Source organism: Bos taurus, chromosome 11, assembly GCF_002263795.3.
Source record: "Bos taurus isolate L1 Dominette 01449 registration number 42190680 breed Hereford chromosome 11, ARS-UCD2.0, whole genome shotgun sequence".
NCBI lineage: Eukaryota > Metazoa > Chordata > Mammalia > Artiodactyla > Bovidae > Bos > Bos taurus.
The window spans coordinates 46,984,576-47,005,867 of NC_037338.1; positions in this window are offsets into that span (position 1 = coordinate 46,984,576).

Here is a 21,292-nt window from a genome sequence, read left to right on the forward strand (position 1 = left end):
TCTTAGCCTTGCTGTGAGGATGAATAGAATTATGAACGTAAGAGGCCTTTGAAAACTGCAGCTCTGTACAAAAGTTAATTATTATTAGACAACAAAGGCCGGGCAATACTTCCAAGAAGGGCAGAGTTAAAGCTCCTCTAAAATTTTGCTGTGCAAGTCGGTTCCTTTCATCCTTTCCCAGCAGCACTGTGCATTCGTCAAACAGCCATGTGAGCCACTGGGTGATGGACAGGTGAGCTGTGGGGCAGCAAAGGGCCAGTGAGCATGCGCTGATGCTGTGGGTACAGGGTGGGTGTAAGGAATGCTCTGGGGCTGGGGTGTCTGTGAGGGGTGCAATGAATAGTTTCTGACCAAGAAAAAGGACAACAGAGTCAGTGCATATGTGTGTGTGGGGGGGGGGGCGGGCGGGGGGTGGGCGGCACCAGGGCAGAGCTTTGACGCCCTGAGAAGTGCTCAGGGCACCACTGTCTCCCCCTTCCTCACTTCTCAGACCTGTCCAATTGTGTCACAGCCAGGTGGGATTTTTACCTTGTCCCCCATGCCTCAGGAAGTGGCCAACAGCATGCCCTGAGGCCTCCTGGTGGCTGTGCCAGAGATTCAATCATTAATTACCCTGCACTCCTCCTCTCCTCCCCCCACCCTCCAGGCTTTCAAAACCCAGAAATACAGATCCTGGCAGGGGAAAGGAAAGTGGAAGGCAGTTTGGAAAAAGCCACCCTTGGCATCTGTCCAGTTGCTTTGGGGGTTGGAGATGTGTCCTGGGCACAGGTCTCTGGAGCTCTTTGCCTACCCCAAAGCACCTGGTGGCTGCTACCTGGGCTGGTCAGGAGCGGGAGACTTGATATTTTCAGGGTTTAATAAGAAAGAATCTCCTTTGGGGAAGCAGAGAGAGGTCAGATTTTTTTTCCCCTGCTTTTAACAGTATTTTAAAAAGTTGTAAATAATGACCTAGGTTCTTTGCCACCCATTTTGCAGATGAGAATACTGAGCCCCAGGAAAAGCAAGTACAATTTCCAAGGTTACCCAGCTGGTAGGTGGCTGACTCAATGTCCAAATAAACACAAGGGACCCAGGTCTGGCCTTAGATGTTAGAAATTCTGCTCACTCCAGCCTAGTTCGCTCATTCCCCAGCACCTACACTACCTCCCATCAGAAAGGAAGGTTCTGGATCCCAGGGTGTGGTCAGGGTGAGATCAAACTCCCAGGGCCAGAGAACTTTCCTGCCACAGAAGAAAAGTGCAGCTCACCAGGCAGGAATGCCCTCCCTTTGGCCCAGCCCCAGAGTCCAGCCCAGAGCAGAGGGGGTCAGGACACAGGAATCCTCTTAGGTGGACGCCAGGGCACTGAAGTGGGCTGTCCTCCTGACAGCTGTCCTTGGGGAGGCGCCAAGGGGAAAAACCAGGTCTGAGACTTTTTTCATCAGATTCAGGGTTGGTTTTGTTCTTTGTGGCCTTGGAAGGCCAGAGGTGTCTGATGTTGGCACAAACCATAGAACAGAGCCTGGTAGTGCCCAGGGCCCTGATGAAAGGATCTGAGACCCTTGCGATAGGGTGGGAGGAGAGGGGAGAAGCTGAGGGGTAGAGAAGGAGTTGGAAGGTTTAACTTGCCTCTTGCCTCCAGCCTTCACTGCCTGCCCCCTGGAAGGCTTCCCACATTCTAAGCTGAGTAACCCTGGGCACTTTGCCATGCTTTGGGTCTTGGCTAGGCCCAAAACTCTCTTCCTGTTTAGACCTCTTGCATTCTTCCACAGACTCTACAGCCTTTGACTCCCCTGCATTTGGAGGAGCAGAGCTTTGGCCTCTCCGTTTTTGGTCTTTAGGCTCCAGTTGTCCCAACAATGTGGTCCTCTTTGGTCCCCATAGGAGGAGGGGACACACCATTATGTTGATGGAACGCTGAACATGCATTTCCTTCTAAGAACAACGGCTAAATCTACTATTATTTACGAAGTATTACTAAATGCCAGAAACTGTCAAATGCCTTACATTTAACCCTATTTATTTTCCACAACAGCCAGCGAAACTGAGTTTTGGGGAAACATGGGCATAGTGGCTGCTCTGGATCATCCCATGGCTGGGCAGTGGAGCCATGATGGGAACTTGGGCTCATCTGACCTGAGACAGCCTTCCCTCCACTTTCCCACAGGCTGTTTACAGGGCAGAACAGCTTTAACAGCTCCAAGAAAGCTATCGGAACAAACTAGGAAGAAGCAAACTAGAAAAACTGTTTTGTTTGTCAGTTTCAGGGGCCATCAGTGGCTTAATAGGAGAAAGCATGACCCTTAGTAATGAGATTTACACTGCCGAGATTTACAGACAGGCCAGGTAAGTGAAAGAATGAAAAAAAATTAAGGTGGAAGTCATATTGAGTCTTACCTTTCTCCCTAACTGAGTTTTCATGCACTTAGCAAAGTGTGGACACAGAACACATTTGTGGCAATAATGAGTTAATCATCTACCTATGGATTTCCCTTTTTATTTCCCCTGTGTTTTGAGCTTTATTGAGGTATAAATGACAAATATAATTGACAAATAAAATTGGCAAATAAAATCATAAGATATTTAAGGCGTATGTCACAGTGATTTGATATATGTATACACTGTGAAAGGATTCCCACCATCTAGTTAATTAACACACCCATCATCTCATTCATTCGTCTGTTTATTTTGGTGAGAATATGTAAGTTCTACTCTCTTGCGAGTGTGTGTGTGTGTGTGTGTGTGTGTCTGTGTATTCAGTCACTTAGTCGTGTCCACCTCTTTGTGACCCTATGGACTGTAGCCTGCCAGTCTCCTCTGTCCATGGGATTTTACAGGCAAGAATACTGGAGTGGGTTGCCATTTCCTCCTCCAGGGGATCTTCCCAACCCAAGGATCAAATCCACATTTCTTGCATCTCCTGCATTGGCAGGCGGATTCTTTACCACCTGCGCCACCAGTATATAAAACAGTGTTATCAACTCTAGTCACCATGTTGTATATTAGATCCTCAAGAACTTATCTACAAAACAGAAACAGAGTTACAGATGTAGAAAATAAATTTATGGTTACTGGGGGAGAGGTGTGGAGGAATAAATTGGAAGATGAGGATTGACATACACACACTACTGTATATAAAATAGATCACTAATAGGAACCTACTGTATAGCTCAGGGAACCCTACTCAATAATCTGTAATAGCCTATATGGGAAAAGAACCTAGAAATGATTCACTTTGCTATACTCCTGAAGCTAACATAGCATTGTAAACCAACTATACTCCAATTAAAAAAAAAATCTGTATCTTTTCTGAAACTTCTTAAAAAGTTCTTTCCATTTGTAGGCATGTGGTCTTTATGTAAGGTAGCATGTCCTTTTTTTCATCCTTAATGCCTCCCTTTTGAAGTTGTGGGCCTGATGATTCCTGTTCACTTCATCCACATCGCCTCTCTCCTTACAAACTTTCATCTTGTTACTCTGAAACTTTAGTTTTTCAAGTAGAATCACTTCTCTCAGGCTCACTCTGGGGGGTTGGGGGAGAGACCCCATAGTCCTAGAGAAGGATCTTTTCCCACTCAGATCCTGACACGTGCCCTTCCATCATACAGAGAAAGGGTAGGAGTCACCATTCTCTTCCAGGCTGGGAATCTGATGCTGAAATGTGATGCTCTGGCACCACTCTGTACAGGTTGCGTGATCTTGTGCCAGGCACCCAACTTCCCTGAGCTGAAGCTTCTAAGTCTGAGAATTGAGACTAATAAGGGTACTTCTCTCATATTGTTATGATGCTTAAGTCAGACAGAGCACTTGGAGCACAAAGGATGCTCAGAAATGGTTACTAGAATGGAAATAAAACTAGTCACAGGCACGTCCCTATCAATCCAGTGGTTAAGACTCTGCACCTTCCCTGCAGGGGGCGTGTGTTCCAAGTTCCTGGTCAGGGAACTGAGATTCTGTATGCCTGCCTCAACAAAAGCAAAAAACCTAGTCACAACACAGGTGATGGAGAGTATTACTCATGGACCTCGGGGGGTAGTGTCACTGTCACCATACTCAGGACACAAGGAGACACTGAGAGATTCCTAAGAGCAGTGGGGGAATGGCACTGGGGAGGAGAATTGAACTTGCAGGTTCCTGGGAAAACCGGAGCACAAGGTCACCAGGTACATGTGAGCTGCTTTGTCCCTTTCCCCCCTCATCTGGGCTGTGCACCCACGCTGGGCTCCCTGAGACTGCACTCATAGACCAGACCAGCTCTGCCAAATTCTTCAACCAGAGAACTCTCCTCCCCGACTCTGTTCCTGTGACTCCAGAACATAAGACATCATTCCTGGAGGGGCAGGCATGGGCCTCAGCTTCCCTGGTGGCCGGGGTGGAGTGGGGTGGGGAGAGGGGAGTTTGGCAGAGATATCTGATCTGTCACTTTCAGATTTATTGATAAGCCAGTGTCTTCTCTAGTTTTCTTTGTTTTTATTTACTTACTTTTAGCTTATACATATAATAGGTCATAAATAATTTAAACAGAAATGATAAATGTCTCCCTTCTTCCAGCCCTTAGCCCGAGGTAACCCTGTTATCTTTTCAATATTTGTTCTTCTATTCATACCTAATGTCTGTAACTGTAGAAATAATGACCTCTGTTTGGAGTGTATGTTTTAGCATGTGTAGTAGCATACCAGAAGTAAGTTTCACTCTGCCTAGTAGCATACGGAAAGTGTTTTGCTCTGCAAGTTGTGTTTATTCACTAGTAACATCTGAAACATCTTTGCATTTCAAGACTGACACCTCTGCCTTGTCCTTTTGAACTTTTCCATCAGGGTCCAAAATGTGAATGGGACAGAGTCTAAGCAACTGTCCTCCTTTTGATGGATATTTATTACTCATCTGGGTTCTCATCAGAACTGTTCAATGAACTCTTTGTGTATGTATGTGGATATTTTCCTGGAAAAACTGAAACTGACAAGTGGGATTATGGGAGCACAGGGTGGGGTGGGCACCTTTAAAATAGGGATGAACTACTTGGCTTCCTTCAAGCCTAGTCTGGCTTCTCTTTTCATGACCCTTGAATATCCCTTTCAAGATGGAAGGTAAGCAGGTCAGGTGAAGTAAGAAGGTACCTGTGAGATTTCCTCATCCAGGGTCATTGACATCCTCCATGGTGTACAGATGTTGCTGGGGAATGTTCTTCCTCCCAAGCACATTTTGGACTGCCCCAATCTAATCAGGGAATAATTGCATTTCTGCTCACTGGGATCTAAGCCACCTTCATAGGTCAAATTGGGTGACTGAATTCAGTGTTACATTCTCTCCTTCAAGATTCAAGAGAGAGCTGGACTCCCATGCTTGGGACTCAGTCTCTCTATTCTGGAGCCTGAGGAGTTGGGAGAGACCTGAGTTTATGATACAGTCTTGCTCTGAGCTGTGTGATGTTGGGAAAGTCACTCACCCACTCTGATTCTCAGGTTCTGCATACTTAGAAAAAAATACGTATAATATTCACATCCTATCAGCAGGGTGGGGTGAACTGCAAACTTTTAAGAAATGTGAGGAATGATGGATTTGAAGCAGTTATGATATTGAATATAATGCCTGGATGACTTCACCAAGATAGCCCTTTCTCTTTCCCTCCCTCCAACCCTCTTCGTATTCCTTCTTTCTGTCCCTATTCCTGTGACCCCAGTGCTTCCTTTCCATGTATTTAATTGTACAAATCTTTATTGAGCATCTGTTAAGTGATGAGTACTCTGCCAAGACCTGGGAATACCATGCTGACCAGAACAAGAATCATGTCCTGTGGAATGAACAGACAGGTCTGAAGGCAGGTGTGCTGCCTGCTGTGATGGGGTGGGGAGGAGAGTGGGAATTATAAGCAGCAAAAAAATCTGGAGGGCACCTCACAAAATCTTAGTTGTTCAAAAAGGACCTGTAAGCAGAGACCCGAAGGAAAAGGTAGAACCAATCAAACAGAGAAAAGGGAGAAAGTAGAATAATCTGACATAGGAGAAAAAAATAATGCATGTGAAGATCCAGAGACTGGGGGCAGGGGGAGGGGGTTTGGCAGGCGCTCTTAGGGAACCAAATTCACTATAGCAAGAAAGCGTGCATGCTCAGCTGCTCAATTGTGTTCACATCTTTTGCAATGCCATGGACCATAGCCCACCAGACTCCTCTGTCCATGGAATTCTCCAGGCAAGAATACTGGAGTGGGTTTCCATTTTCTTCTCCAGGGGATCTTCCCTACCCAGGGATGAAACCTGTGTCTCCTACATTGGTAGGTGGATTCTTTACCACTGTGCCACCTGGGAAGCCTGCAGTGGAAAATAAAGTGTGATTATAGAATTTGTGTGCGCACATGATTGTGCACAGGTATGGTGAGGGCTGAGGGATAGGACTGGGAAAGTGTGCAGGGTTGGATCAGAGGAGTCCAAAAGGAATTTGGACTGTATCCTAAAAAGCAAAGTGAAAGTGAAAGTCAAGTCGCTCAATCCTATCCAACTCTTTGGGACCCCATGGACTGTAGCCTACCAGGCTCCTCCCTCCATGGGATTCTCCAGGCAAGAGTAGTAGAGTGGGTTGCCATTTCCTTCTCTAGGGGATCTTCCTGACCCAGGGATCGAACCCTGGTCTCCCACATTCCAGGCAGACGCTTTAACCTCTGAGCCACCAGGGAAGCCAAGGGACATGTCTAAGTAGATTCTTGTTGGGGAGGTGGGGAAAGAGTGGCCAGACTCCTGTTTTAGAAAGTTCTTCCTGGTGCAGTGTGAGAAAGACTTAGAGGAGTCCAGGTTGCAGGCGGGGAGAGGCTCCGGTACCATAATTCCCTTCAGGCTGATGGGAGCGTCAGAGGTGGAGAGAAGGCATGATGGGGATGGGGTGGTGGAAACATTGTCATGGTCACCTGTTGACTCTCAGTTTCACCCTGGGTCTGGTGGTGATAGGTTGCAGTCCTATGAAAACCAGGTTGAATGTAAGTGCTAGCCCTCTTATCTTCCTATGTTTTCTGGAGGACTCAGACCAAGGGTCCCCCCAAAAGGGAAGACACATTTGGCTCTTCTCAAAACTTCCCAATGGCCCAGGAGAAGTTTGTCTGGTGACAGATCAGACAAGAGAGAACGGAGATGTTGGTCCAGGACCCAGACTGTGATTGATGGGCTGATGGGAGGGAGAGGAAGCATGCACTCAAAGTTGCTGAGGAGTTTGGATTTCAAATCCTGCTCTGATCTGGACACAGAATGTACCCTTGTGACTGAGTAACAGAGAAACAATGACCAGGAGAGAGTGGAGGGGGGAGGGTGGTTGGAAAGTTATATAAAGAATATCTGCCTCTATGTAGGACAGGAAAAGAGAGAGAGAGAATTGGTTGAGAGTCAGGAGGCTGGGCTTCCCTGGTGGCTTAGATGGTAAAGAGTCTGCCTACAATACAGGAGACCCAAGTCTGATCTCTGGGTTGGAAAGATCCCCTGGAGAACGGAATGGCTACCCACTCCAGTATTCTTGCCTGCACAATTCCTGCCAGGCTCCATGCACAGCCTGGAGCCTGGAGGGCTATAGCCCATGAGGTGGCAAAGAATCAACACAACTGAGCAACTAACACACACAGGGTCTTAGACTTGAGACTGAGGCTATGGGATGTTGGGGAGGTCACTGGCTTTATCTGGGCCTTGGTGTCCCCAACTTTATAACTTCTATGCAGAGTACATATTGAGAAACGCTGGGCTGGAAAAAGCACAAGCTGGAATCAAGATTGCCGGGAGAAATATCAATAACCTCAGATATGCAGATGACACCACCCTTATGGCAGAAAGTGAAGAGGAACTCAAAAGCCTCTTGATGAAAGTGAAAGTGGAGAGTGAAAAAGTTGGCTTAAAGCTCAACATTCAGAAAACGAAGATCATGGCATCTGGTCCCATCACTTCATGGCAACTAGATGGGGAAACAGTGGAAATAGTGGTAGACTTTATTTTTTTGGGCTCCAAAATCACTGCAGATGGTGACTGCAGCCATGAAATTAAAAGACGCTTACTCCTTGGAAGGAAAGTTATGACCAACCTAGATAGCATATTCAAAAGCAGAGACATTATTTTGTCAACAAAGGTCCATCTAGTCAAGGCTATGGTTTTTCCTGTGGTCATGTATGGATGTGAGAGTTGGACTGTGAAGAAGGCTGAGTGCCGAAGAATTGATGCTTTTGAACTGTGGTGTTGGAGAAGACTCTTGAGAGTCCCTTGGACTGCAAGGAGATCCAACCAGTCCATTCTGAAAGAGATCAGTCCTGGGATTTCTTTGGAAGGAATGATGCTAAAAGCTGAAACTCCAGTACTTTGGCCACCTCATGTGAAGAGTTGACTCATTGGAAAAACTCTGATGCTGGGAGGGATTGGGGGCAGGAGGAGAAGGGGACGACAGAGGATGGGATGGCTGGATGGCATCACCGACTTGGTGGACATGAGTCTGAGTGATCTCTGGGAGTTGGTGATGGAGAGGGAGGCCTGGCATGGGGCGATTCATGGGGTCGCAAAGAGTCGGACACGACTGAGCGACTGAACTGAACTGATTGAAGTGGGAGGTGGAAAGTGTACTGGCTTTCAAGTCCCAATGAAAAGGAATATTTCCTAGAAATGTGTCCTGAGCAAAAAACACTCAATATCTCTATGCCATAGTTTTTCATTTTCAGTAGAAAGTTCTTCAGGATATCTTCCTCACTAATCTCACTGGGTTGGCTCTTATGAACTGGTGTGTGTGGAAGTACTTTGAAACCCTAGAAGTCATAGTAATACTGTAGACTGATACAAACTTTACAGTAAATAAAGGCTACTTTATCCATTTATTTCATTGAATATATTCATCAGTATTACCTGTATTATTAGTATTGTTATGTGTATCTACGACACAACAACACATAATGCTAAGTATACTATATATGATACAATATATATTGCTATTTGTTGTTGTTTAGTTGCTAAATCTAGAGAAGGCAATGGCACCCCACTCCAGTACTCTTGCCTGAAAAATCCCATGGATGGAGGAGCCTGGTAGGCTGCAGTCCATGGGGTCGCTAGGAGTCGGACACGACTGAGCGACTTCACTTTCACTTTTCACTTTCATGCATTGGAGAAGGAAATGGCAACCCACTCCAGTGTTCTTGCCTGGAGAATCCCAGGGACGGGGGAGCCTGGTGGGCTGCTGTCTATGGGGTCGCACAGAGTCGGACACGACTGAAGTGACTTAGCAGCAGCAGTTGCTAAATCATGTCTGACTCTTGCAACCCCATGGACTGTAACCTGCCAGGCTCTTCTGTCCATGAGATTCTCCAGGCAAGAATACTGGACTGGGTTGGCATTTCCTTCCCCAGGGCATCTTCCTGACCCAGGGATCGATCCCAAGTCTCTTGCATTGCAGGCAGATTCTTTATCACTGAGCCACCAGGGAAGCCTGTAGATGCTGCTGCTGCTGCTGCTGCTAAGTCGCTTCAGTTGTGTCCGACTCTGTGTGACCCCATAGACGGCAGCCCACCAGGCTCCCCCGTCCCTGGGATTCTCCAGGCAAGAACACTGGAGTGGGTTGCCATTTCCTTCTCCAATGCATGAAAGTGAAAAGTGAAAGTGAAGTCGCTCAGTCGTGTCCAACTCTTAGTGACCCCATGGACTGCAGCCTACCAGGGTCCTCCATCCATGGGATTTTCCAGGCAAGAGTACTGGAGTGGGGTGCCACGCTACTCCTGGCCTAATGGCTATTTGGAATTTCCAGCTAGTAGCAGAATGGCCCTGATGCTGGCAGTCCTGAGGGCCTGACTCTATTTCTCACTTGCCTGGTCACTTGGGGTCAATGATTTCCTCTAGACAATTTTGACTCTGGGATTTGAGAGCTGGGTCTAGGGTGTTGGGCCAGGGCACAAAGTCAGAACTATTCCAAAGAACAGAAAAGCCCCTCTCCTTCTCCAGGTTCCTGGTGCCTTGCCCTAGCAGAGGCCAGGTGAGGATGCCCCTCCTTTGCTTGGGGAGGAGAGTGGGGATATGAAAAGAGGGGCCTGAGCAAAGGGTGAGGCCTGATAGGCTCAGCTCCACCTCTCCCAATCCCCCAACCCCACCACCCCAGCAGCATGGCAGACTTGCTTTAGATCCCTGTTCCTCCCACTGGCTGGGGCTCCAGGTGACTTCCTTTTAATTAAAGGTACCTAGCCTTCCACTCTCACCCTGTTTATTTAACTTATATGCAGAGTACATCATGAGAAACGCTGGACTGGAAGAAACACAAGCTGGCATCAAGATTGCTGGGAGAAATATCAATAACCTCAGATATGCAGATGACACCACCCTTATGGCAGAAAGTGAAGAGGAACTCAAAAGCCTCTTGATGAAAGTGAAAGTGGAGAGTGAAAAAGTTGGCTTAAAGCTCAACATTCAGAAAACGAAGATCATGGCATCTGGTCCCATCACTTCATGGGAAATTGATGGGGAAACAGTGGACAGTGTCAGACTTTATTTTTTTGGGCTCCAAAATCACTGCAGATGGTGACTGCAGCCATGAAATTAAAAGACGCTTACTCCTTGGAAGGAAAGTTATGACCAACCTAGATAGCATATTCAAAAGCAGAGACATTACTTTGCCAACAAAGGTTCGTCTAGTCAAGGCTATGGTTTTTCCTGTGGTCATGTATGGATGTGAGAGTTGGACTATGAAGAAGGCTGAGCGCCGAAGAATTGATGCTTTTGAACTGTGGTGCTGGAGAAGACTCTTGAGAGTCCCTTGGACTGCAAGGAGATCCAACTAGTCCATTCTAAAGGATATCAACCCTGAGATTTCTTTCGAAGGAATGATGCTAAAGCTGAAACTCCAGTACTTTGGCCACCTCATGTGAAGAGTTGACTCATTGGAAAAACTCTGATGCTGGGAGGGATTGGGGGCAGGAGGAGAAGGGGACAACAGAGGACGAGATGGCTGGATGGCATCACTGACTCGATGGACGTGAGTCTGAGTGAACTCCGGGAGTTGGTGATGGACAGGGAGGCCTGGCATGCTGTGATTCACGGGGTCGCACAGAGTTGGACACGACTGAGTGACTGATCTGATCTGATCTGATCTGAGCCTTTCGCTCAGAGAGGGCAGTGGCACCCCACTCCAGTACTCCTGCCTGGAAAATCCCATGGAGGGAGGAGCCTGCTGGACTGCGGTCCATGGGGTCGCTAAGAGTTGGACACGACTGAACGACTTCACCTTCACCTTTCACTTTCATGCATTGGAGAAGGAAATGGCAACCCACTCCAGTGTTCTTGCCTGGAGAATCCCAGGGACGGGGGAGCCTGATGGGCTGCCGTCTATGGGGTTGCACAGAGTCCGACGCGACTGAAGCGATTTAGCAGCAGCAGCCTTCCACTACACTGGCCTTCATTTGCATGGGATCCTACCCTTTTGCAGTTTCAGTATCATAAGGAGCCAGGAGCTTCACCGAGCATCCTTGAGCTGAGCCCTGGAAGGTGAGGCAGAGCCGACTCCCCACCCCCGCCCCCGCCCCCGCCCCCATTTGTTGCGTGCTCCTCTGGGCAAGACAGAGGGTGGAAGGGTCGGGGGCAGGGAGCTGCCAGCTTTCTAGCCCCTTGGCTGCCCCGCCTGACTCGGACCCGGGCCAGCAGAAGCAGAGGCTTCAACTTCCCAAGCCCCTGCTGGCGTGGCCCCAGTCCACCTCAGTCCCCGAAGCCAGGGGGCATGGTCCTCTGCACTTCTGCAGTCTTGGGCCTGATCCTCGATATATCGAATCCACAAGGAAGGCAGGTGTTTGCTGGATCCTGGACTGAGTTCCTGTGGTCACAGCTCCTATCCTTGAGACCCCATGGACTCCTTGGTAGCCCACCAGGCTCCCCTGTCCATAGGAATTCCCCAGGCAAGAATACTGGAGTGGAGTGCCATGCCGTCCTCCAAAGAGTGAGACAAAGAGTGAGACTTGGTATGCAGGCACAGGCACATAGCTCCTATCTGGAAGAAACTGATCGCTGATCTGAACTGTATTGGAGATTACCCAAGCCACAGGAGGTCTCCACCTGAAGGGCACTGGAGTTCAGAGAAAAACAGGACTTGAGCTGCTAGTCAATTCCAGACACTTACTGATTAGTATTAAGAAGATGATTCTGATGCTTAGACCCAGCAGGCAAATTAACCAAGGTCACGTAGATGGCTTAAGCCCAGGCCCATCATTTCTCACTCAAGAGGAGAGCAGGCTCCACCTTGGGTAGAGGAGACCCCTTCCTTCCAGGTGCTCCGGCTCTAGTGAGAAGATAAGACGCAGACAAGGGAGACTCTAGCTTGAGGTCTTTGCTTCTGACCCCACACTTCCCTCTGCCTCACAGCTCTGGCTTCCTCAAGACCTGAGTTTTCTTCATAATCTCCCACCAGCCTTCTCAGCACCCTGCTCACCTGAGTCTCCTCCATCACCAGGCCTGTACCCAGCTTTCCTCTCTTGATGCCCTAAGGTTTCAAGGCCAGGGAGACAAGAATAGGGTCGACCTTCTTCTGTGTAGCAGCCCCTGTATTTAAAGAATAGTTGTTATCCCATTTCCCAGATTGATTCTGAAGATTCACCTTCTGACTTCTGTGAACTAGCTCTTCCTTTTCTACAAATCCCTTTTCATTTCCTTAAACTAGGAGATGGGAACATAGCAAGGGGTACTGGGGGTTGCTCTGATTTTTTCCATGCAGTGTCTGATACAGAATAGACAACAAATGATGAATGAATGGGGCTTCCCAGGTGGCGCTAGTGGTAAAGAATCTGCCTCCCAGTACAGGAGACTCAAGAGATGTGGATTCCATCCCTGGGTTGCGAAGATTCCCCTGAAATAGGAAATAGCAACCCACTCCAATAATTTTGCTTGGAGAATCCCGTAGGCAGAGGAGCCCTGTGGGCTACAGTCTATGGGTTTGCAAAGAATCGGACACGAGTGAGCACATACCCACTCTTAAATAATGAATGAGCTTAGAATTAGACTCACACTTCCACGTTAGAGGAGGAAGGAGGCATGCACCAGAATGCAGAAATGTTCAGAACCCCCTATTCACTGATTCATGTCCCAATAAACCTGTCATATTTCTGGGATCCTCTGGGGGCTGTTATGACATCAGCTCCTCCTGCAGTGCTCCAGAGGAAGTCAGTCAATATTCCCACTCACTTTATCCTATTAAGCTTCTGGAAGTGGGAGGCCGAGGGGTGGCTTTGCCTTCTGGAATCACCCAGTCAGTCAACACCATTCCAGGCCCAGGAGAGGGCAGGGTAAGCTCAGGATTTCCTTTAGAGGTGTGTTTTCTGTGCAAAATTTTAGTGCCTCATTCCTCCTCCCTACCAGATGGTGAAGCACATGGAAGATAAAAGTCTTTCATTAGCATTTTCCCAGCCATGCACCCCAGAGTGCAGTGAGCCACCCCCTTTTCTCCCTTGCCGTGTGTGTCCTGCTGAATCGGGAGGTGGGCAGGCTCCTACGAATGATGACAATGACTATCACCCACAGGGCACTTTCTCATACCACTCTGGTAAACAATTGCTGCAGTGAGTACTGATCTGTTTCACAGATAAACAAAGTGAGGCGCTTATGGGCTAACATACCCAAGGGCCCCTAACTATGAGTGTTGGAGCCAGGGCGTGGCCCCAGACCTTCTAATTCCTGAAACTGGTTTGGGTGTCAGTGTGGAAGACCGTCTGGAAGGCAAGTGGAGCCCTGGCAAGACCCTTGTATCTCCAGGCTTTGGCTTCCAGGATGAAGAACACTTGAACAGCTTGCTTAAAATGACCCTAAATGGGTCTCTTCTCTAATTAAGGCACAATGACTCCAGAGATGTATTAAAACACGTGTTTGTCTTGAAAAGAATGTGACAATATCAATCCAAAGATCCACCAGACTTATGATCAAACACTGGGCCATTCGATTAGCTCACTGTCACCCCAAAGCAAAAGAATGATCCTCAAAGGGCAGATGTTTAGGTACAACTTGCAGGAGGCACATGGCTGACAGAAAGATTATAGTCTTAGGTGGCATTCGTGGTAACAGGGCATCCAAGGTGCAAGTGTTGGTATTCCCTCCACATTCCTTGTGAGCCACATTGCCCCTGGGTTATGGGTTCAGTTCTCTTTTTAAACAATATTTACTTATTTATTTTAATTCATTTGGCTCTTAGTTGCATCACACAGGATCTTTCATTGGGGTGCACAGACTCTCTAGTTGTGCTGCTTGGGCTCAGTAGTTCCAGCTCCTGGGCTTAGTTGCTCTTCGGCAAGTGGAGTCTTAGTTCCCTGACCAGGGAACCCATGTCCCCTGCATTACAAGGCAGATTCTTAACCACTGGACCACCAGGAAAGTCCCTGGGTTCAGTTCTAAACACAAAGGAAGAAGGTGAGAAACAGAAACACAGGGGATCAGAAGAACATAAAGAGACTCTAAACCATTCCCACTGAGGATGAATGAAAAGTAGGGGATATTTTACCCAAGAAGAGAAGGCCACGGATGAAATGGAAGCTGTGGCAAGGACTGATTCTACCCCCTCCCCCCGACATCCCGGCTTCCCTCATCGCCCCCCACAGCCCCACCAAGGATATAAGGGAGAAATCTTGGATGTCAGTCTTCAGCCCAAGTCCAGTCTTCAGATGACCACAGGTTTGCTTGACAGCTTGACCATAACCTCTAAGAAACCCAGAACCTGAACTACTCAGCTATGGAGCTCCTGGATTCCTGACCCTCAGTAGCTGTGTGAGATAATAAAGGTTTGTTGCTCTAAGTTGTTAAGTTCATGATAATTTGTTACACAGCTCTGGATAACTAAGACTTTACTCTTCTACCTGCTCTGAGAATCTACGCTTGGCCCCAAGAGTGTTTCATCATCAGGCAGCTCAGAGGATATCGTCATTGCTAGAACAAAAATAGAATTTTTTTATTCTTCCTTTAAAAAAAAATTCTCAGTTGACTTCTGTGAGTTTTAAACCCGCCTCTAGCTCTAATGTGGAGATTTGGTGAATTAACACATCAATTCTTTCTGGGCATTTTAAATGTAACTGTGATCCAGTTCCCTAAGGGAGTTCTCCCAGAGTCTGTCCTGGAGACATCAGGGATGTTCCTCTGAGTCCAACAGTTGCTTTATTCTGTGTTGGCTGGATCTCTGGGTGAGTCAAGGAATTGTCCTGGGGGGAGAAATAGCACGTCCTTTCCGAGAGAGAAGTTGAAATAAATGAGAGCTGTGGGGCTGGAGGGCAGTGGTTGAGGTCGATGAGGCTCATCTCTCAGAGTCAAAGAAGAGAGGAGGTCCATCAGGTATAGAGTCTCAGTCCTGCACCTCACCTGTGTGCGCATGTGTGCAGCTGTTCATTCCATCCACCACCTTTCAAAGAATTAAGAGGCCAGGACCACCACTGGCAGAACGTCACAAGGTTTGCTGGTTTTTCCCCCCTAGTTCTGACTTCCTTTTACTGGAAAGGGCAGGGAACACAGTGTGGATTGAGGAAAGGAAGGGGGCAACAAACACGCTGAGTCCCTGAAAACTAAGGCAAAGGAAGAAACAAGTCCAGGAGAAGCTGGTCTGGGTCTGTGAAGGGGTCGTGAGTGTCCTTCTGGGATCCCGGGACTGTCCTCTGCGGGCTCTTCCCATTGGCCAGACTCTGCCTGTAATTCAGGCAGGTGCCGCTAGGTGGAGAAGTGCCTGGATTACAATGTTTGCCTTGCATGGTTTCTCATGGGCATGTGTAATTGAGAAGATAGATGCAAAATCACGCTCAAAATTGTCCACAAAAAATCACAAAGTGCTCATTACAAGAGAAGAACTCCTCCGTTAACAGGTATTGTAAATGCATTTACTTATCACTTATTCTCTCCAGACCCCACCTTTAAAGTGTAAAAGGTAAGCAAAGTGATTTCTAATGTCCAATTCTAGGATTCCATAATATAACATTTGTGATAAGATTTATCTTAGTTATCTTTTATTTCTTCTACCTCTTTAAATCTGGGGGCCAGATTTATATTCCCCACCCCTTCCTTTCCCACAGTTTACTTGTGTTATGTCTCATCAATAACCATTTGATGTCAGTTTCCTCTACTTCTCTCAATAAGAAGTCTCTATATTTCCGCTCATCCATTCTCCTTTCTTTGTTTTACAGGCCGACCTTGAAGATACTGCAGGTTCAGTTCCAACACAACTCGAATACCACAAAAAAAGAGTTGTACAAATGTTCTGGTTTCCCAGTGCGTGTAAAAGCTTATGCTGACACTCTACTGTAGTTAAGTGTACAACAGTATTGTCTTAAAAATGTACACAGTTTGAAAATACCTCATTGCTAGCCATTATCTAGTGTGTCATTTTAAAATAGTCACATCAAAGATCACTGATCACAGGCCACTGTCACAAATATAATAATGATGAAACAGTTTGAAATACTGTGGGAATTACCGAAATGTGACATGGAGACATGAAATGAGCAAATACCATTGGAAAAATGGCACTGATACACTTGCTTGATGCAGAGTTGCCACAATAATTGGCAAAAAATGCATTGTTTGTGAAATGCAATACTATATGCCTGTATAAGCCACAAATCTTGAGTGCTTTCTTGGGTCTCTCCTTTATCTCTCTTGTTTGGTGCCCTTCCATTGAGTCATCCCTCCATTTACAGACTTGATGACACCATGAGTTTTGAGATTTGACATTTTGGCGAATACAGACTGAATGAGGCAATTCAGGGGCATTTACTCACTGTCGGATAAATCTTGATTGGTGGGAAATGAGATACTGGAGGGGAGCAGTCCTCCTTTCAGTGTGTACTTCAAGTTTTGATTTCTCTTTATGTCTCTTACAGAGAAACTCAGCTGTGTGTCTTCTTAGTCTGCTGTGAGGTTGCCTCTAGCACAGTATTGCATTTCATCAAGTGCTTCACATTTTCCCTTGCCCTCCTTCAATTTTTTCCTATCCCTCACTGTCCTGGGCTTATATCTTTCTCCCATCTAAAGTGTCAGCTCTTCAATCCCTGCCTCAGGCTCTGCTTTCTATAAAATTAATGCTAAGATTGTTGGCATCAGAGGACAAAGTGTCCCCCTCCACCTCCTTGGTGAGACCACTTCTGTCACTTGGGTTCTTGATTCAATCTCTTTCTGCCTCCTCCATGCTTCATTAAGTAACCATTCTTCCTTTTTTTTTTTTTTTTAAATTTGAGGTATAATAGGCATATAAGGAGCTTCCCAGGTGGCACTAGTGGTAAAGAACTCACCTGCTAAGGCAGGAGACATAAGAGACTTGGGTTTGATCCCTCAGTTAGGAAGATCCCCCAGAGGAGGGCATGGCAACCAACTCCAGTATTCTTGCCTGGGAAATCCCATGTACAGAGGAGCCTGACGGGCTACAGTCCATGGGGTCGCAGAGAGTCAGACATGACTGAAGTGACTTAGAATGCACACAGGCATAGAAATTCTTCCGTTGTTTTGAGTTTCTAACTTCTCTCTCTCTCTGGATTCCTTTCTCTCGCTCTGTGAGCATACTCAAGGATGTCCATTAAAAAATAAGCATTTCTTTTCCTAAAAGTGTTTGATTCTATCTCTTCATGAACAAATTCTTATTATATTCCCTGCCTGTAAGAGTCTGCTAGGGCCACAATCACAAAGTACCATAATTTGGCTGGTTTAAGGCAACAGACATCTACTTTCTTATGGTTCTGGAGGCCAGGATTCTGAAGTCAATGTGTTGGCAGCTTCATGCCTCCTCTGAAAATTCTAGGGGAGGATCCTTCTCCAGCTGTTTCAGCTTCAGGTCACTTGAGCAATCCTTGGGTTATGGCCACGTAACTCTGGTCTCCGCCTTTATTCATGTGGCTGCCTGCCCTCTGTGTGTCTATGTCTTCATAGTCTCCTGCGTCTCATAAGAACACCAGTCATATTGGATTAAAGGCCCTGCCTTTTTTTAAAATTAGTTTTTATTGGAGTATAGTTGCTTTAACTACTGTGTTAGTTTCTACTGTACATCCAAGTGATCAACTATATATATATATATATATATATATATATACACACACACACACACACACACATACATATATCCCCTCTGTTTTTGATTTCCCTCCTATTTAGGTCACCACAGAGCACTGAGCAGAGTTCCCTGAGCTATACAGTAGGTTCTCATGGTTATCTCTTTTATACATAGTAGTGTGTATATGTCAGTCCCAACCTCCCAATTCATTCCATGCCCCCTTCCTCCTTTAGCATTCATGTTTGTTCTCTACATTTGTGTCTCTATTTCTGCTTTGCAGATAAGACCATCAAAGGCTCATCTTTTTTAAAATTTTGTTTATTTTAATTGGAGAATGGTTATTTTACACTATTGTGCTGGTTTTTTGCCATACATCAACATGAATCAGCCATAGGCATAAATTTGTCCCCTCCATCCTGAACCCTCCCTCCCACCTCTCTCCCCACCCATCCCTCCAGGTTGTCGCAGAGCACTGGCTTTGGGTGCCTTGCATCATGCATTAAACTCCCACTGGTTATCTATTTTACATATGGTATATGTTTCAATGCTAGTCTCTCAAATCATCCCACCCTCTTCTCCCACTGAGTCCAGAAGTCTGCTCTTTACATCTGTGCCTCTCAAAGGCTCATCTTAACAACCTCATCTGTACTTGATTACATCTGCTAAAATCCCACTTCCAAATAAGGACACACTCCCAGGAACCAGGGATGAAGACTTCACCATATCGTTCTGGGGTACACAAATGTTCTCCCTTCCTGTGGATGGGTTTCTTTCCATGCCTTGTTATTCACATGGCTCCCCTGAAGGTCATCAGTGTCAAATTCAATGGCTCTTCTCAGGCCCTAGCTTTGTGACCGCCCTGCAGTATCTGTCATGGTTACCTTTTCTCTCCTTCCTGAATCCCTCTGCTGAGCTGATGTCCAGGTACTGTGCACACTGGTGGCTCCTTCCATCTTCCATAGTGTTGTGCATATATCTTCTTCTATGTCTTTTCCTTCTCTCCCCATCTCTGCTTCAAGGTGCATTTTAATGCTGGGGCCTTGGTCATATTCTCTTAACTCACTCTCTCCTCTGGCCTTTACCCAACCTTCATGCTTCAGTACTCTCTTCAAAGTATTGAATAGATAACAAATATATCTCTCTGGTCTGACTGTCTCCCAAGCTCAGGGAAAGCATTGCCTCTTGGAAATCACTGAAGAGCCTCCAAGGTGATATATCCCAAAAACAACACATTCTCTTTACACACACACACATATTCCCCTGATCAAAGAAACAATTATTTCTCTTCTTGCCCTCCCTATTGCTGGTATTAACACCACCACCCTCCTGATCCTTATTTTCCATGCATTCACATCAGTCTCTGTGAAATTGTTCTGAGGTTTCCAGAAATACTGTGGCACTTTGATCTTGGACAGGCTCCACCAGAGGGAGTGGGACCCAACCAGTGAGATGTGCCTTATTGCCGTTATTGTGACCCCAGCTTTAGACTCAGGGAGTCAAAAGGCCAGGGAAAGTCTGGTCTATGCTTGATTCTGTGGCTGATACTCTAATAGCCACAATAGCAAGAGCATGTGTAGCAGACCGCTTAAGCATATGGATGACTCTAGGCCTGGTTTCAGATGCAAGGAAGCCTGAGGGCACTCTCTCTTTCAAATGCTGCTTGTTTGGGGATCTATGATTTTTGCACTAATTCTGCAATTTTTTCAGAGTATCTGGTAGAGAACCTCACACACAGCCAGCTTCCTATAAATGTTGAATGATAGAATTTGCCTGAGTGCTTATCTCAGCCATAAAACCCAATACACTTGCACTCAAGGGTCTGTAAATAAGCAGTTAATGCTGTTTCATTGCAACTCAGCTCCCCAGAATCTTCATTCCAGGCATAGCCAGAGAGCATAGTAACAGTGATGATTAAGATTCTGGCTGAATATTCATTGGAAGGACTGATGCTGAAGCTGAAGCTCCAGTACTTTAGCTACCTGATGCGAAAGAGCTGATTCATTGGAAAAGACTCTGATGCTGGGAAAGACTGGGGGCATGAGGAAAACGGGGTGACAGAAGATGAGTTGGTTGGATGGCATCTCCATTTCAATGGAGACAAATTTGAGCAAACTCTGGGAGATGGTGAAAGACAGGGAAGCCTGGTGTGCTGCACTCCATGGGGTCGCAAAGAGAGACACAACTGAGCAACTGAACAAGATTCAGGCTGGAGGGGACTGGAAAGCTGACCCTAACTCTAACTCCATCGATAAGGAGGCAGACATTTGGAGACAGTCAGGGACTTGCCTGGGACCTACTCTCCCTTTCATGCTACCTGCCTTTATTTACTCTCCCTTTAGAAAGGATAGCACTGGGCTCTGATGACCATTGCTGGAGCAGGCAGAGGGGGCCCTTCTACGAGCTCACTTGCCTGCAGTGTGTTGGTGGGGGGAGGCGCCACCCCATTGCACAGTTTTATCCTGTGACATCCACCCACTGCATCACGGAAATATTGCCTGGCAGCCAAGCACCTCAGGAAAACTTTAGGGAGTCTGTCCTGGGGTGAATCCTTGGAATCTGGAAGGCTCAGGAGAGGGAAGAAGGAAGAGGAGTATTTCTGTGTTGTCACGTTTCGGGAAATATAAACCTTGGGCTACGTCTGGTTCATGTGGAGCCCAAGTATATGTTCTGTTTTCAAGGACTCTGCTGGGACCTTATGACTTCTTTCAATAAAGGAAACCTTGATGGACTTCCCTGGTGGTTCAGTAGTTAAGACTCCTTGCTTCCAATGCAGGGATCATGGGTTCCATCCCTGATCAGGGAACTAGGATCCCACACACCAAGTGATATGGCCAAAAAATTCAAAAATAAAATAAAAGAAGCCTCATCGGATAGTTGGAAATTTGGTCAGTCACATACTCAATACTTCTTTGTTGAGGACTTATTGTTGTTGGGGGCTTTGTCATGATATAGCAGTTCATACATAGTGAGATGGACCAGGAGTACAGGTTTTGTTTTGTTTGATGTAAGATAATTTGTTTTATGAGAGTGAGAGAGAGAGAATGAGATGGGTGCCTAGACGTGACCTGAGGTCCAGGCTCTACACTGAAAGCCAACAGATCCAGGAGATGCTGTGTGGTCTGGGAAGGCCTTCAGAATCACGGCTGCTCATGCCCAGAGCTGGTGAACAGGCCTGGGCTTCAGGTGGAGTCCAGGCAAGGAGGACACAGGCTACAGGCATCTCAGAGGAGCGGCATCTCCCCAACATTCAGATCACACTGTTACATGAAGTCTTCGCGGTCTCAGTGACCTTGTTCTCTGACACTCAGTACTTATTGCCTGTGGCCTCAGTGGGC